Raw genomic sequence first — 15,964 nt, forward strand, 5'->3', positions numbered from 1 at the left:
ATTTTAGACTGCTAGTTAAGAACAAGTGTACTTTATAACTGAATATTTAGTACAAGTATTCTGAGATATACATCCCCTATCTACTGTGCAGTGTGTGTATGTATATTTATGTGTGTGTGTGTGTGTGTGTTCGGTGCACAGCTTTTCCGGCCCGTCCATATATCCCCGTCTCCTTGCTCAGGCAAATCAGTTGTATTCCAAAGCTCAAGGCAGGAACATCATAGCTAGCCCTAATCAGGTGATAAGAACACACATGCACACCCTTCCGTACAAGAAGGAAGAGGGTATTGAGTAGAAAGATCCTCCAAATCAGGTGCGTCAGGGTGGGAGAAATACCCTTAACGGTAAGTTCTTACCATAACGTATAATTCTCAGGCAGGGTCCACAGGATAACAATGGGTTTTCCCAAAGAAATTTAGTGATGGGGACGCTCCTGATTGGACAGGAGAATCCTTCGCCCGAATTCAGCGTCATGAGAGTCAAAGGTATCTAAGTCATAATGTCTAATGAATGTGTTAATGGAAGACCATGTGCCTGCCATACATATCTGTTCTGCTGAAGCACCATGTTGTGCTGCCCATGATGGACCTACCTTACGAGTAGAGTGAGCAGGGACATTAGCCGGAACAGTGAGATCAGCCTGAAAATATGCTTCTGAAATCGTCATCCGAAGCCATCTTGCCAGTGTCTGCTTATCAGCAGGCCATCCTCTCTTGAGAAATCCGTTAGATAATGAAGAGAGAATCTTTCTAAATGGCACTGGTACGATCCACGTAGATCCTTAATGTACAGACCACGTCTAGCGATGCATCTCCCGCAGAAAGCCCCGGTACCTGGAAATCTCGGACTACAATTTCTTCATTAAGGTGGAATTAAGACACCACTATCAGAAGATACCCAGATCTAGTTCTGAAAACTGCTTTATCTGGATAAAAAAAAATCAAATGGGGGATGACCTAATTCCTCTAAATCTGATTACTCTTTAAGTTCTAGAGAAAAGAACCTAAGCGCTTAGGTAAAAAAACACTGCACTAAGATTGTCAGCAGCCTCCTGATAAAGGGAATTGCCAATCCCTTGCATAAACGACTAACCAACAAAATAACAGGTGGCGCTTGACAATCAAAAGAATTTAAAAAAACATTTATTTATATACAATGATTAAAGTTACAGCACACTCCCGGGAGGAATGAAATAATATAACAATGTTTCACAATATATAAAACTTCACAATAGTAAAAAACTGTGCACTGTGTAGAAACTTCTTATTCAATTCCTCAGGGAACTAATTATAATCTATGAACTTCAATGCACATGTTTATAAAAAATATGTATGTGACTGTGCCTGAAGGATTAACACTATGTTTGATACACTGTATTGCAAAAAACACAATTGAGGTGTATAATTTGTATCTGTAAATAATAAGTAAATGAATATAATGTCATATCATAAGTCACTCACGTCTTGGTGTATCATAAGGTGCTGAATGCGTTTACAGATCCCAAAAGAATGCGGTAATTTCTTTTTTAAAAAGGTGGATAGGTAAATTTCCTCCGCTGGGCAGGAGCCTGTGATTTCCTTGCTCCCTGGTGTCGTCTCGCTAAGCTAACAGAGACACACACCAGAGCCACAGCGTTGAAGGTGATGCTGCACCGTGTAGTATACCTGAGTGGGCCGTGCAGGTAGATCTGTAAACCTCCGGTATCTCCGTCCTTGCAGACAGGAGGCTGTGATGTTGGTTTTCCGGGGTGCACCCGACTACGCTGGGCAGGAGCCTATGTTGACTTTGCTCCGTGTTGTCGTCTTGCTGTTAAATGTGTGACGCGCACCAGAGCCTCAGCGGGTGTAACGATGCTGCACCGTGATGTATGCCTAAATGGCCGTGCAGGTGGATTGTATCGCCTCCGGTACCTCCGTGCTTGCAGATGGGAGGCTGTGTAAGCTGGTTTTCCGGAGGTCGCCGGTCTGCGCCGGACTGCAGGGGAACAACACCCGTCAATACCTCTTCCCCAGATGACGTGGTCAGCCGTGGCAACGGGGATATGAGAGGATCTCCTAGGATACAGGCTGTTCTTACAAGAACTTACACCTTCATCAGCTGCTGCACCCACGCAACACTTGTGCAGATAAGATCACTTTTACAGTGATATCATCGGGAGCATTTGCATCTGCACCCCCTCTCATATCCCCGTTGCCACGGCTGACCACGTCATCTGGGGAAGAGGTATTGACGGGTGTTGTTCCCCTGCAGTCCGGCGCAGACCGGCGACCTCCGGAAAACCAGCTTACACAGCCTCCCATCTGCAAGCACGGAGGTACCGGAGGCGATACAATCCACCTGCACGGCCATTTAGGCATACATCACGGTGCAGCATCGTTACACCCGCTGAGGCTCTGGTGCGCGTCACACATTTAACAGCAAGACGACAACACGGAGCAAAGTCAACATAGGCTCCTGCCCAGCGTAGTCGGGTGCACCCCGGAAAACCAACATCACAGCCTCCTGTCTGCAAGGACGGAGATACCGGAGGTTTACAGATCTACCTGCACGGCCCACTCAGGTATACTACACGGTGCAGCATCACCTTCAACGCTGTGGCTCTGGTGTGTGTCTCTGTTAGCTTAGCGAGACGACACCAGGGAGCAAGGAAATCACAGGCTCCTGCCCAGCGGAGGAAATTTACCTATCCACCTTTTTAAAAAAGAAATTACCGCATTCTTTTGGGATCTGTAAACGCATTCAGCACCTTATGATACACCAAGACGTGAGTGACTTATGATATGACATTATATTCATTTACTTATTATTTACAGATACAAATTATACACCTCAATTGTGTTTTTTGCAATACAGTGTATCAAACATAGTGTTAATCCTTCAGGCACAGTCACATACATATTTTTTATAAACATGTGCATTGAAGTTCATAGATTATAATTAGTTCCCTGAGGAATTGAATAAGAAGTTTCTACACAGTGCACAGTTTTTTACTATTGTGAAGTTTTATATATTGTGAAACATTGTTATATTATTTCATTCCTCCCGGGAGTGTGCTGTAACTTTAATCATTGTATATAAATAAATGTTTTTTTAAATTCTTTTGATTGTCAAGCGCCACCTGTTATTTTGTTGGTTACTCTTTAAGTTCGTTTGACTTACAGGGAAATGTTATACCATACAATACACTGGTTCGGGCCGCTGAATGTAGATAATACCCCTACGACGTGAATGCACGTAGCGTATGCATGCTGACACGCTATGCGCACTATACAGCAACACATGTGGCTGAATACACTTCTATACCCAAAGAAGAATGGAATGCGACACCAGTTGTATATGTTATGTTGTGGTCCAATGCAGCAACAAATATTTACTAAGGGATATACACAGAAATACAACAATATTACAAGAGAAGAGCTACAACCAATAGATACATACGTTTGTTCGCGAGTGCTCCTGGACCCATGACTCAGTTTGTCTTAGCAAGATGACCTTCAGAGAATAAGCACTGAGCCTGGTCAGGAGCCTCTCTTTTATATAATGGGTCCAAATGCAATACAATGGGATATGTAAGCTCTTCTTCCATTGGTCCGGGGGTGGGACATATCCAGTGCACTGAGGATCATTGGTCAGCTCAACCAGTGGGCGATGACTAAGTCCTGAGATGGGATTACTGTTTACAACCGAGTTCCCGCCCCAAGACCAGTGAAACCCACCACATTTATCATACATGAATCCGGTATTGCTAATAACTTATTGCCGCAATATGAGACAATATCCTCACACCCATCGGATTACTGCTTTTGTGACCCTGAACAATATGATCCCACATTTTCTCTATTTTCCCAAACCTCTTCTTCTGCAGAGTACACTACTGCTTTTAAACAAATGGATGTCCCTCCCCTAACTTATGTATGATAGCTATGCAGACACAATCCTGACAGGACATTTAACTTGCATCCATTGCTCGCACCAGTCTGTGTTTACAGATCACAGAAGAGAGAGAAAAAAAGTTTTAAACGACTTCCGTTCCTGATTTTTTTTCTTCTTAACTCTATGCTATAATTTTTAAAGCGACAGGACGTGCTTTATGGTACTAACAAGGTATGCAAGTCAGATGCAATGATATTCTACTGTGATTACAACTTAGACTCTTATATTGTGTACAATATACTGCTCTGAATCTTTCAATTCAGACAGTATATCTGACCAATCCTTTCCAATATTTCTTACTTTAAGAATAAAATGACAACCTATTGGTACAAAAATGTTAAACCCCTCTTCCCACGGTTCAGAGAATAAGGGTGATTCTCCTGGACTACAAATATAATGTAAATAAAATTTCTGATTGTGGTGCGCCTTTACTAAGAGTACTACACACTTACCAAGGGGACATGTTTGTTTCATAACTCTGACTTATTTCTAGAGTCTTTCTACAATATCCTACACATATAGACTGCAGTAACACAAACTTAACCTACGTTTTAATTCTCAATATAAGACCAAACAAGACAGTGGTCCAGCCCTCAAATGCCACATGGGTCACTTGAGTATGCGTATAGGATCGCTACCGCACCGGATCACCTGACCAGACTCATTGGACGTTTTTACTACTCCACTTCAATCGCCTGTTTATTTGAGGTATACAGACCAAGTACACGGGTCCCAGGAGCCGCTACCACCAGTGAAGGCAGCTGCAGCAACGTCCAGTTTAACAACCTGTCAGTTGATTATGTATACACACTCTAAATACTCAGGATAAATTCACGCTCACATACATTGATTCATACGCCTTTGTAACATATATAAGCAAGAGAATAGAAGGAAAATGAGAAAATCAACCTGTTTACTGAGTGAACTTTGGGGGTCATTCCGAGTTGTTCGCTCTGTATTTTTTATGTCGCAATGGAGCGATTTAGTCGCTAATGCGCATGCGCAATGCCCGCAGTGCGACTGCGCCAAGTAAATTTGCTATGCAGTTAGGTATTTTACTCATGGCATTACGAGGTTTTTTCTTCATTCTGGTGATCGTAATGTGATTGACAGGAAGTGGGTGTTTCTGGGCGGAAACAGGCCGTTTTTATAGGTGTGTGCGAAAAAACGCTACAGTTTTTGGGAAAAACGCGGGAGTGGCTGGAGAAACGGAGGAGTGTCTGGGCGAACGCTGGGTGTGTTTGTGACGTCAAACCAGGAACGAAACTGACTGAACTGATCGCAGATGCCGAGTAAGTCTGGAGCTACTCAGAAACTGCTAAGAAGTGTCTATTCGCAATTCTGCTAATCTTTTGTTCGCAATTTTGATAAGCTAAGATTCACTCCCAGTAGGCGGCGGCTTAGCGTGTGCAAAGCTGCTAAAAGCAGCTTGCGAGCGAACAACTCGGAATGACCCCCTTTGTGCGCCCGATCCCTGTCTTGCAGCAGAACAGTTAACGGGAATGAGAGTCTACAGAGAAAAATCTCTACGTACCATGCATGGGTTTTGAGTCTCAGTCCAGGAACCGTCCGCCCAGTCGTCCGCTGTTCAACAGGTGATGTGGGATCTCTGATTCGGAACCTCCATATTGATAAAGGTAACCCCAGGAAAGGGCACCCCTTGCTTAACCAAGTTCAAGCACGCATTCAGTCAGTCAGCATCCGGTTCATACACGGCTGCAGCCAGTGACCAGTCAACAAAATAACCTTTGTAATAACTAGCCACACGTGTGTGAAGTGGAAAGTAATAGAGCAGAGAGAGCTTTATTTCCTACCAGCAGTACATTATAAAGTGATACAAATTAACATATCGTGTCGTCTATTCCTGACACGAAGCTTAATCCTATTGGCTAATAAAACTTCTATCTTATACGTAATATGTTTTCCAACGTCTATATTTTTTATGTGCTCTTAAGTGGAATAACTGGGGGGTTTTGCTAACCTCAAAACCTACATATGTCTGGTTATGTTTTTACACCTGCTATACCGCAAACTGACAAATACCCTTTGAAGCTCACGTGTCTAGCTGCTGACATTATATTTCTGCTAGGAAATTACCGTAAAATATATCTTAGATAAAGGTCATAACTTCACAATATGGGTTCAAACAAAGTACAATTGTCTTGTACTTTTTCCCTGTATCAGCACTAAGCTAAAACAATTAGGAACAGATTATCAGATGTCCATTATAAATGGAGTCTTATGAACAAATATGGCTTCCATCTTTATCAATATATTTATTCATTCCCATCCTCGTGATTGTGTGTGTGTGTGTATATATATATATATATATATATATATATATTTCTCTAATGTCCTAGAGGATGCTGGGGACTCTGTAAGGACCATGGGGAGAGACAGGCTCCGCAGGAGACATGGGCACTTTAAGAAAGAATTTAGTTCCTGGTGTGCACTGGCTCCTCCCTCTCTGCCCCTCCTCCAGAGCTCAGTTTGATTCTGTGCCCAGAGGAGCTGGGTGCTTTTCAGTGAGCTCTCCTGAGTTTGCTGATAGAAAGTTTTTTGTTAGGTTTTTTATTTTCAGGGAGCTCTGCTGGCAACAGACTCCCTGCATCGTGGGACTGAGGGGAGAGAAGCAGCCCTACTCTCTGAAGCTAGGTCCTGCTTCTTAGGCTACTGGACACCATTAGCTCCAGAGGGATCGGTACGCAGGATCTCACCCTCGCCGTCCGTCCCAGAGCCGCACCGCCGTCCCCCTCGCAGAGCCGGAAGACAGAAGCCGGGTGAGTATGAGAAGCAAGAAGACTTCGTGATCTTCACTGGAGGTAACGCACAGCACTGCAGCTGTGCGCCATTGCTCCACACACCTACACATACTCCGGTCACTGTTAGGGTGCAGGGCACAGGGGGGGGCGCCCTGGGCAGCATTTGGGACCTCATTCTGGCAAATGAACACATATATATACAGCTGGGCACTGTATATATGTAGGAGCCCCCGCCAAAGAAATAAAATTTAAGCGGGACAGAAGCCCGCCGCCGAGGGGGCGGGGCTTCTCCCTCAGCACTCACAAGCGCCATTTTTTATCCACAGCGCGCTGAGAGGAAGCTCCCCAGGCTCTCCCCTGCTGATACATGGTAGAAGAGGGTTGAAAAGAGAGGGGGGGCACATAATTAGGCGCAAAAAAGTATATAAACAGCAGCTACTGGGTTAACATTAAGTTACTGTGTTATTCCTGGGTTATATAGCGCTGGGGTGTGTGCTGGCATACTTTCTCTCTGTCTCTCCAAAGGGCCTCGTGGGGAACTGTCTTCAGAAAGGACATTCCCTGTGTGTGTTGTGTGTCGGTACGCTTGTGTCGACATGTCTGATGTGGAAGGTTATGTGGGAGAGGAGCGGGAGCAAATGAATGTGGTGTCTCCGCCTACGGCGCCGACACCTGATTGGATGGATATGTGGAAGGTTTTAAATGATGATGTAAATTCCTTGCATAAAAGATTAGACCAGGCTGATGCATTGGGACAGGCAGGGTCTCAACCCGTGCCTGATCCTATGTCGCAGGGACCGTCGAGGTCTCATAAGCGCCCACTATCCCAAATTGTTGACACAGATACCGACATGGATTCTGACTCTAGTGTCGATTACGATGATGCAAAGTTACAGCCAAAGTTGGCTAAATCACTCCGATATATGATTATAGCAATTAAGGAGGTTTTGCACATCACAGAGGAAACCCCTGTCCCTGACACAAGGGTTTATATGTATAAGGGAAAGAAACCTGAGGTGACTTTTCCCCCCCTCACACTAACTGAATAAGTTATGTGAGAAAGCTTGGGAATCTCCAGATAAACTGCAGATTTCCAAACGGATTCTTATGGCGTATCCTTTCCCGCCAACGGACAGGTTACGATGGGAATCCTCCCCTAGGGTGGACAAAGCTTTAACACGCTTATCCAAAAAGGTAGCCCTGCCGTCCCAGGATACGGCTACCCTCAAGGATGCTGCTGATCGCAAACAGGAGGGTACCCTGAAGTCCATTTATACACATTCAGGTACCTTGCTCAGACCGGCAATCGTGTCGGCCTGGGTCTGTAGTGCAGTAGCGGCATGGACTGATACCTTATCAGAGGAGTTTGATACCCTAGATAGGGATACTGTTTTATTGACCCTGGGGCATATTAAAGACGCTGTCCTTTATATGAGAGATGCTGAAAGAGACATTAGTCTGCTGGGTTATAGAATAAACGCTATGTCGATTTCTGCCAGAAGGGTCCTGTGGACTCGGCAATGGACAGGTGATGCCGACTCAAAACGACATATGGAGGTCTTACCTTACAGGGGTGAGGAATTGTTCGGGGAAGGTCTCTCGGACCTGGTCTCCACAGCTACGGCTGGAAAGTCAATTTTTTTGCCTTATGTTCCCTCACAGCCTAAGAGAGCACCGCATTTTCAAATGCAGTCCTTTCGTTCACAAAGAAACAAGAAAGTCCTAGGTGCGTCCTTTCTTGCCAGAGGGAGGGGCAGAGGAAAGAAGCTGCACAATACAACTAGTTCCCAGGAACAGAAGTCCTCCCCGGCCTTTGCAAAAAAATCCACCGCATGACGCTGGGGCTCCACTGGCGGAGTCGGGGCCAGTGGGGGCGCGTCTTCGGAATTTCAGCCACATGTGGGTTCACTCCCAGGTGGATCCCTAGGCAATAGAAATTGTGTCTCAGGGTTACAAGCTGGAATTCGAAGAGGTGCCTCCTCGCCGGTTTTTCAAATCTGCCCTACCGTCTTCCCCCCTAGAGAGGGAGGTAGTGTTAAATGCAATACAAAAATTGTATCTTCAGCAGGTGGTGGTTGAGGTTCCCCTCCTTCAACAGGGAAGGGGTTATTATTCAACCATGTTTGTGGTTCCAAAACCGGACGGTTCGGTCAGACCCATATTGAATTTAAAATCTCTGAACCTATACTTGAAGAGGTTCAAGTTCAAGATGGAATTGCTAAGAGCGGTCATCGCCAGCCTGGAAGGGGGGGATTTTATGGTGTCACTGGACATAAAGGATGTGTACCTTCATGTCCCCATTTATCAACCTCATCAGGCGTACCTAAGATTTGCGGTACAGGACTGTCATTACCAATTTCAGACGTTGCCGTTTTGGTCTCTCAACGGCTCCGAGGATTTTCACCAAGGTAATGGCGGAAATGATGGTGCTCCTGCGCAAGCAGGGTGTCACAATTATCCCGTACTTGGACGATCTCCTCATAAAAGCGAGATCAAGAGAGCAGTTGCTGAACAGCGTTTCTTTCACTGAAAGTGTTACAACAACACGGCTGGATTCTCAATATCCCAAAGACGCAGTTTGTTCCTACGACTCGTCTGCCTTTCTTGGGCATGATTCTGGACACGACCCAGAAAAGGGTTTATCTTCCGATAGAAAAAGCCCAGGAACTTATAACTCTAGTCAGGAACCTTTTGAAATCAAGACAGGTGTCCGTGCATCATTGCACCCGAGTCCTGGGAAAGATGGTGGCCTCATACGAGGCCATTCCCTTTGGCAGGTTCCATGCGAGGACTTTCCAATGGGATCTGTTGGACAAGTGGTCCGGATCACATCTACAGATGCATCGGTTGATCACCCTGTCCCCCAGGGCCAGGGTGTCGCTCCTGTGGTGGCTGCAGAGTGCTCACCTTCTCGAGGGCCGCAGATTCGGCATTCAGGATTGGATCCTGGTGACCACGGACGCAAGCCTCCGAGGTTGGGGAGCAGTCACACAGGGAAGAAATTTCCAAGGTCTTTGGTCAAGTCAAGAGACTTGTCTGCACATCAACATCCTGGAACTAAGGGCCATATACAACGCCCTACGTCAAGCGGAGGCCTTACTTCGCGACCAACCAGTTCTGATCCAGTCAGACAACATCACCGCAGTGGCTCATGTAAACCGCCAAGGCGGCACAAGGAGCAGAGCGGCAATGGCGGAAGCTACCAGGATTCTTCGCTGGGCGGAGAATCATGTAAGTGCACTGTCAGCAGTGTTCATTCCGGGAGTGGACAACTGGGAAGCAGACTTCCTCAGCAGACACGACCTACACCCGGGAGAGTGGGGACTTCATCCAGAAGTCTTTGCACAGATTGTGAGTCGGTGGGAACTGCCACAGATAGACATGATGGCGTCCCGCCTCAACAAAAAGCTACAGAGGTATTGCGCCAGGTCCAGAGACCCTCAGGCAGTTGCGGTAGACGCCCTCGTGACACCGTGGGTGTTCCGGTCCGTTTATGTATTTCCTCCTCTTACTCTCATACCCAAGGTGTTTAGAATAGTAAGAAGAAAAGGAGTGAGAACAATCCTCGTTGTTCGAGATTGGCCACGACGGACCTGGTATCCAGATCTGCAGGAAATGCTCACGGAAGATCCGTGGCCTCTTCCTCTAAGGCAGGACCTGTTGCAACAGGGACCCTGTCTGTTCCAAGACTTACCGCGGCTGCGTTTGACGGCATGGCGGTTGAACGCCGGATCCTAGCGGAAAAAGGTATTCCGGTTGAGGTTATCCCTACGCTGGTAAAGGCTAGGAAGGAAGTAACCGCAAAACATTATCACCGTATATTGCGAAGATATGTTTCTTGGTGTGAGGCTAGGAATGTTCCTACGGAAGAATTCCATCTGGGCCGTTTCCTTCCCTTCCTACAAACTGGAGTGGATTTGGGCCTTAAATTAGGCTCCATTAAGGTCCAGATTTCGGCCCTATCCATTTTCTTTCAAAAAGAATTGGCTTCTCTCCCAGAAGTTCAGACTTTTGTTAAGGGAGTACTGCATATTCAGCCTCCGTTTGTGCCTCCGGTGGCGCCTTGGGACCTTAATGTGGTCTTGGACTTCCTAAAGTCACACTGGTTTGAACCACTGAAAATGGTGGAGTTTTAATATCTCACTTGGAAGATGGTCATGTTATTAGCCCTGGCTTCGGCTAGGCGAGTGTCGGAATTAGGGGCTTTTATGTGATAAAGCTGCTATCTGGTTTTCCATATGGATAGAGCGGAATTGCGGACACGTCCTCAGTTCCTGCCAAAAGTGGTTTCATCCTTTCATATGAACCAACCTATTGTGGTGCCTGTGGCTACACGGGACTTAGAGGATTCCGAGTCCCTTGATGTGGTCAGGGCTTTGAAAATTTATGTAGCCAGGACGGCTAGAGTCCAAAAAACAGAAGCACTGTTTGTTCTGTATGCAGCCAACAAGCTTGGCGGCCCTGCTTCAAAGCAGACTCTTGCTCGCTGGATCTGTAACACGATTCAGCAAGCGCATTCTACGGCTGGTTTGCCGTTACCAAAATCGGTCAAGGCCCATTCCACTAGGAAAGTGGGCTCTTCTTGGGCGGCTGCCCGAGGGGTCTCGGCACTACAGCTGTGTTGAGCTGCTACTTGGTCGGGTACAAACACCTTTGCAAAATTCTATAAGTTTGATACCCTGGCTGAGGAGGACCTCATGTTTGCTCAATCGGTGCTGCAGAGTCATCCGCACTCTCCCGCCCGTTTGGGAGCTTTGGTATAATCCCCATGGTCCTTACGGAGTCCCCAGCATCCTCTAGGACGTTAGAGAAAATAAGCTTTTACTTACCGGTAAATCTATTTCTCGTAGTCCGTAGAGGATGCTGGGCGCCCGTCCCAAGTGCGGACTTCTTCTGCAATACTTGTATATAGTTATTGCTTCAATAAGGGTTACGTTATTGTTGCATCGGGCGTGAACTGATGCTATGTTATTGTCATACTGTTTACTGGATTGTTATCACAAGTTATACGGTGTGATTGGTGTGGCTGGTATGAATCTTGCCCTTGGATTAACAAAAACCCTTTCCTCGTACTGTCCATCTCCTCTGGGCACAGTTCTCTAACTGAGGCCTGGAGGAGGGGCAGAGAGGGAGGAGCCAGAGCACACCAGGAGCTAAATTCTTTCTTAAAGTGCCCATGTCTCCTGCGGAGCCCGTCTCTCCCCATGGTCCTTACGGAGTCCTCAGCATCCTCTACGGACTACGAGAAATAGATTTACCGGTAAGTAAAATCTTATTTCTCTGACGTCCTAGTGGATGCTGGGAACTCCGTAAGGACCATGGGGAATAGCGGGCTCCGAAGGAGGCTGGGCACTCTAGAAAGATTTCAGACTACCTGGTGTGCATTGGCTCCTCCCACTATGACCCTTCTCCAAGCCTCAGTTAGAATTCGTGCCCGGCCGAGGTTGGATGCACACTAGGGGCTCTCCTGAGCTCTTAGAAAGAATAGACTTAGGTTTTTTATTTTCAGTGAGACCTGCTGGCAACAGGCTCACTGCAGCGAGGGACTAAGGGGAGAAGAAGCGAACTCGCCTGCTTGCAGCCGGATTGGGCTTCTTAGGCTACTGGACACCATTAGCTCCAGAGGGATCGACCGCAGGCCCAGTCCTTGGTGTTCGGTCCCGGAGCCGCGCCGCCGTCCCCCTTACAGAGCCAGAAGCAAGAAGATGGTCCGGAAAATCGGCGGCATGAAGACTCTGTCTTCACCAAGGTAGCACACAGCACTGCAGCTGTGCGCCATTGCTCCTCTCACACTTCACACTCCGGTCACTGAGGGTGCAGGGCGCTGGGGGGGGGCGCCCTGAGGCAGCAATAATAACACCTTGGCTGGCTAAAATACCTCAATATATAACCCCAGAGGCTATATATGAGGTAAATACCCCTGCCAGAATTCCGTAAAAAGCGGGAGAATAGGCCGCAAAAAAGGGGCGGAGCCTATCTCCTCAGCACACTGGCGCCATTTTTCCCTCACAGCTCGGCTGGAAGGAAGCTCCCTGGCTCTTCCCTGCAATATACAGTAACAGTAAGAGGGAAAAGAGAGGGGGGGCATTAAATTTGGCAGTATATATACATATATTATATGAAAAGCAGCTATTAGGGACATAACTCAGTTAGTCCCTGTATATATATATATATATATAGCGCTCTGGTGTGTGCTGGCATACTCTCACTCTGTCCCCCCAAAGGGCTTTTTGTGGGTCCTGTCCTCTGTTGAGCATTCCCTGTGTGTGTGGGGTGTGTCGGTACGGCTGTGTCGACATGTTTGATGAGGATAATGAGGTGGAGGCGGAGCAGATGCATTTTGAAGGGACGTCACCCCCTGCGGGGCAGACACCCGAGTGGATGAACTTATGGAAAGAAATGAGTGCACGTATAGATTCTTTACATAAGAAATTTGACGACATGCCAAATGTGGGACAGCCGGGATCTCAGCTCGTGCCTGTCCAGGTGCCTCAGGGGTCGTCAGGGGCTCTAAAACGCCCGCTACCTCAGTTTGCAGACCCGGATGTCGACACGGATACTGATAACAGTGTCGACGACGATGAGTCAAACCTAATGCCTGTCAGGGCCATTCACTGCATGATTGAGGCAATGAAAGAGGTGTTAAACATTTCTGATTTACATCCAGGTACCACAAAAAAGGGTATTATGTTTGGGAAGAAAAAACTACCCGTAGTTTTTCCCCCATCAGATGAACTAAATGAAGTGTGTGAAGAAGCGTGGCTTTTCCCTGATAAAAAATTTGTAATTCCTAAGAAGGTACTAATGGCGTTCCCTTTCCCGCCAGAGGATAGGTCACGTTGGGAAACACCACCTAGGGTGGATAAAGCGCTCACACGTTTGTCAAAAAAGGTGGCACTACCCTCTCAGGATACGGCCGCCCTTAAGGAGCCTGCTGATAGAAAGCAGGAGCCAATCCTGAAGTCTGTATACACACACTCAGGCATTATACTTAGACCAGCTATTGCGTCAGCTTGGATGTGCAGTGCTGCCGCTGCATGGTCAGAAAAACTGTCAGAAAATATTGACACACTAGACAGAGACACTATTCTGCTAACGATTGACCATATAAAAGATTCAGTCTTATATATGAGAGATGCACAGAGGGAAATTTGCCGGCTGGCATCTAAAGTAAGTGCATTGTCTATCTCTGCTAGGAGATGCTTATGGACTCGTCAGTGGACGGGAGATGCAGATTCCAAGAGGCACATGGAAGTTTTGCCTTATAAAGGGGAGGAATTATTTGGGGATGGTCTCTCCGACCTAGTTTCCACAGCAACGTCTGGGAAGTCAGCATTTTTACCCCATGTTCCCTCACAGCTTAAGAAGGCGCCATTTTATCAGGTTCCGTCCTTTCGGACCCAGAAAAGAAAGCGTGGAAAAGGAGGGTCTTTTCTGTCTAGAGGCAGAGGTAGGGGAAAAAGGCTGCAACAGACAGCAGGTTCCCAGGAACAAAAGTCCTCCCCCGCTTCCTCTTCCAAGTCCGCCGCATGACGGTGGGGCTCCACAGGTGGAGCCAGGTACGGTGGGGGCCCGCCTCAGAAATTTCAGCGATCAGTGGGCTCGCTCACAGGTGGATCCCTGGATCCTTCAAGTAGCATCTCAGGGATACATGCTGGAATTCGAGGCGGCTCCACCCCACCGGTTCCTAAAATTTGCCTTGCCGATTGCTCCCTCAGACAGGGAGGCGGTGCTAGCGGCAATTCACAAGCTGTATTCCCAGCAGGTGATAATCAAGGTACCCCTACTTCAACAAGGCCGGGGTTACTATTCCACACTATTTGTGGTACCGAAGCCGGACGGTTCGGTGAGACCCATTTTAAATTTGAAATCCTTGAACATGTACATAAAAAAATTCAAGTTCAAGATGGAATCGCTCAGGGCGGTTATTGCAAGCCTGGACGAGGGGGATTACATGGTTTCCCTGGACATCAAGGATGCTTACCTGCATGTCCCCATTTACCATCCTCACCAGGAGTACCTCAGAGTTGTGGTACAGGATTGCCATTACCAATTCCAGACGCTGCCGTTTGGACTCTCCACGGCACCAAGGGTATTTACCAAGGTTATGGCGGAAATGATGATACTCCTTCGAAGAAAGGGAGTTTTAATTATCCCGTACTTGGACGATCTCCTAATAAAGGCACGGTCCAAAGAACAGTTGTTGGTGGGAGTAGCACTATCTCAGGAAGTGCTGAACCAGCACGGCTGGATTCTGAATATCCAAAAGTCACAGCTGGTCCCGACGACACGTCTACTGTTCCTGGGGATGATTCTGGACACAGTCCAGAAAAAAGTGTTTCTCCCGGAGGAGAAAGCCAGGGAGTTGTCTTCTCTAGTCAGAGACCTCCTGAAACCAAAACAGGTATCGGTGCATCACTGCACGCGGGTCTTGGGAAAGATGGTAGCTTCTTACGAAGCAATTCCATTCGGCAGGTTCCATGCCAGAATCTTTCAGTGGGACCTGTTGGACAAGTGGTCCGGATCGCATCTTCAGATGCATCGCTTGATAACCCTGTCCCCAAGAACCAGGGTGTCTCTTCTGTGGTGGCTGCAGAGTACTCATCTTCTGGAGGGTCGCAGATTCGGCATTCAGGACTGGGTCCTGGTGACCACGGATGCCAGCCTGCGAGGCTGGGGGGCAGTCACAAAGGGAAGAAACTTCCAAGGACTATGGACAAGTCAGGAGACTTCCCTTCACATAAATATTCTGGAACTAAGGGCCATCTACAATGCCCTAAGTCAAGCAAAATCCCTGCTCCTACACCAGCCGGTGCTGATCCAGTCAGACAACATCACGGCAGTCGCCCATGTGAATCGACAGGGCGGCACAAGAAGCAGGATGGCAATGACAGAAGCCACAAGAATTCTCCGATGGGCGGAAAATCATGTACTAGCACTGTCAGCAGTGTTCATTCCGGGAGTGGACAACTGGGAAGCAGACTTCCTCAGCAGACACGACCTCCACCCGGGAGAGTGGGGACTTCATCCTGATTGTACATCAGTGGGGTCGTCCACAGGTGGACATGATGGCGTCCCGCCTAAACAAAAAACTAGAGAGGTATTGCGCCAGGTCAAGAGACCCTCAAGCGATAGCTGTGGACGCTCTGGTGACACCGTGGGTGTACCAGTCAGTTTATGTGTTCCCTCCGCTGCCTCTCATACCAAAGGTATTGAGAATAATAAGAAAGCGAGGAGTAAACACAATTCTCGTGGTTCCGGATTGGCCA

This window comes from Pseudophryne corroboree, chromosome 10 (assembly GCF_028390025.1).
Source record: "Pseudophryne corroboree isolate aPseCor3 chromosome 10, aPseCor3.hap2, whole genome shotgun sequence".
Taxonomy (NCBI): Eukaryota; Metazoa; Chordata; class Amphibia; order Anura; family Myobatrachidae; genus Pseudophryne; species Pseudophryne corroboree.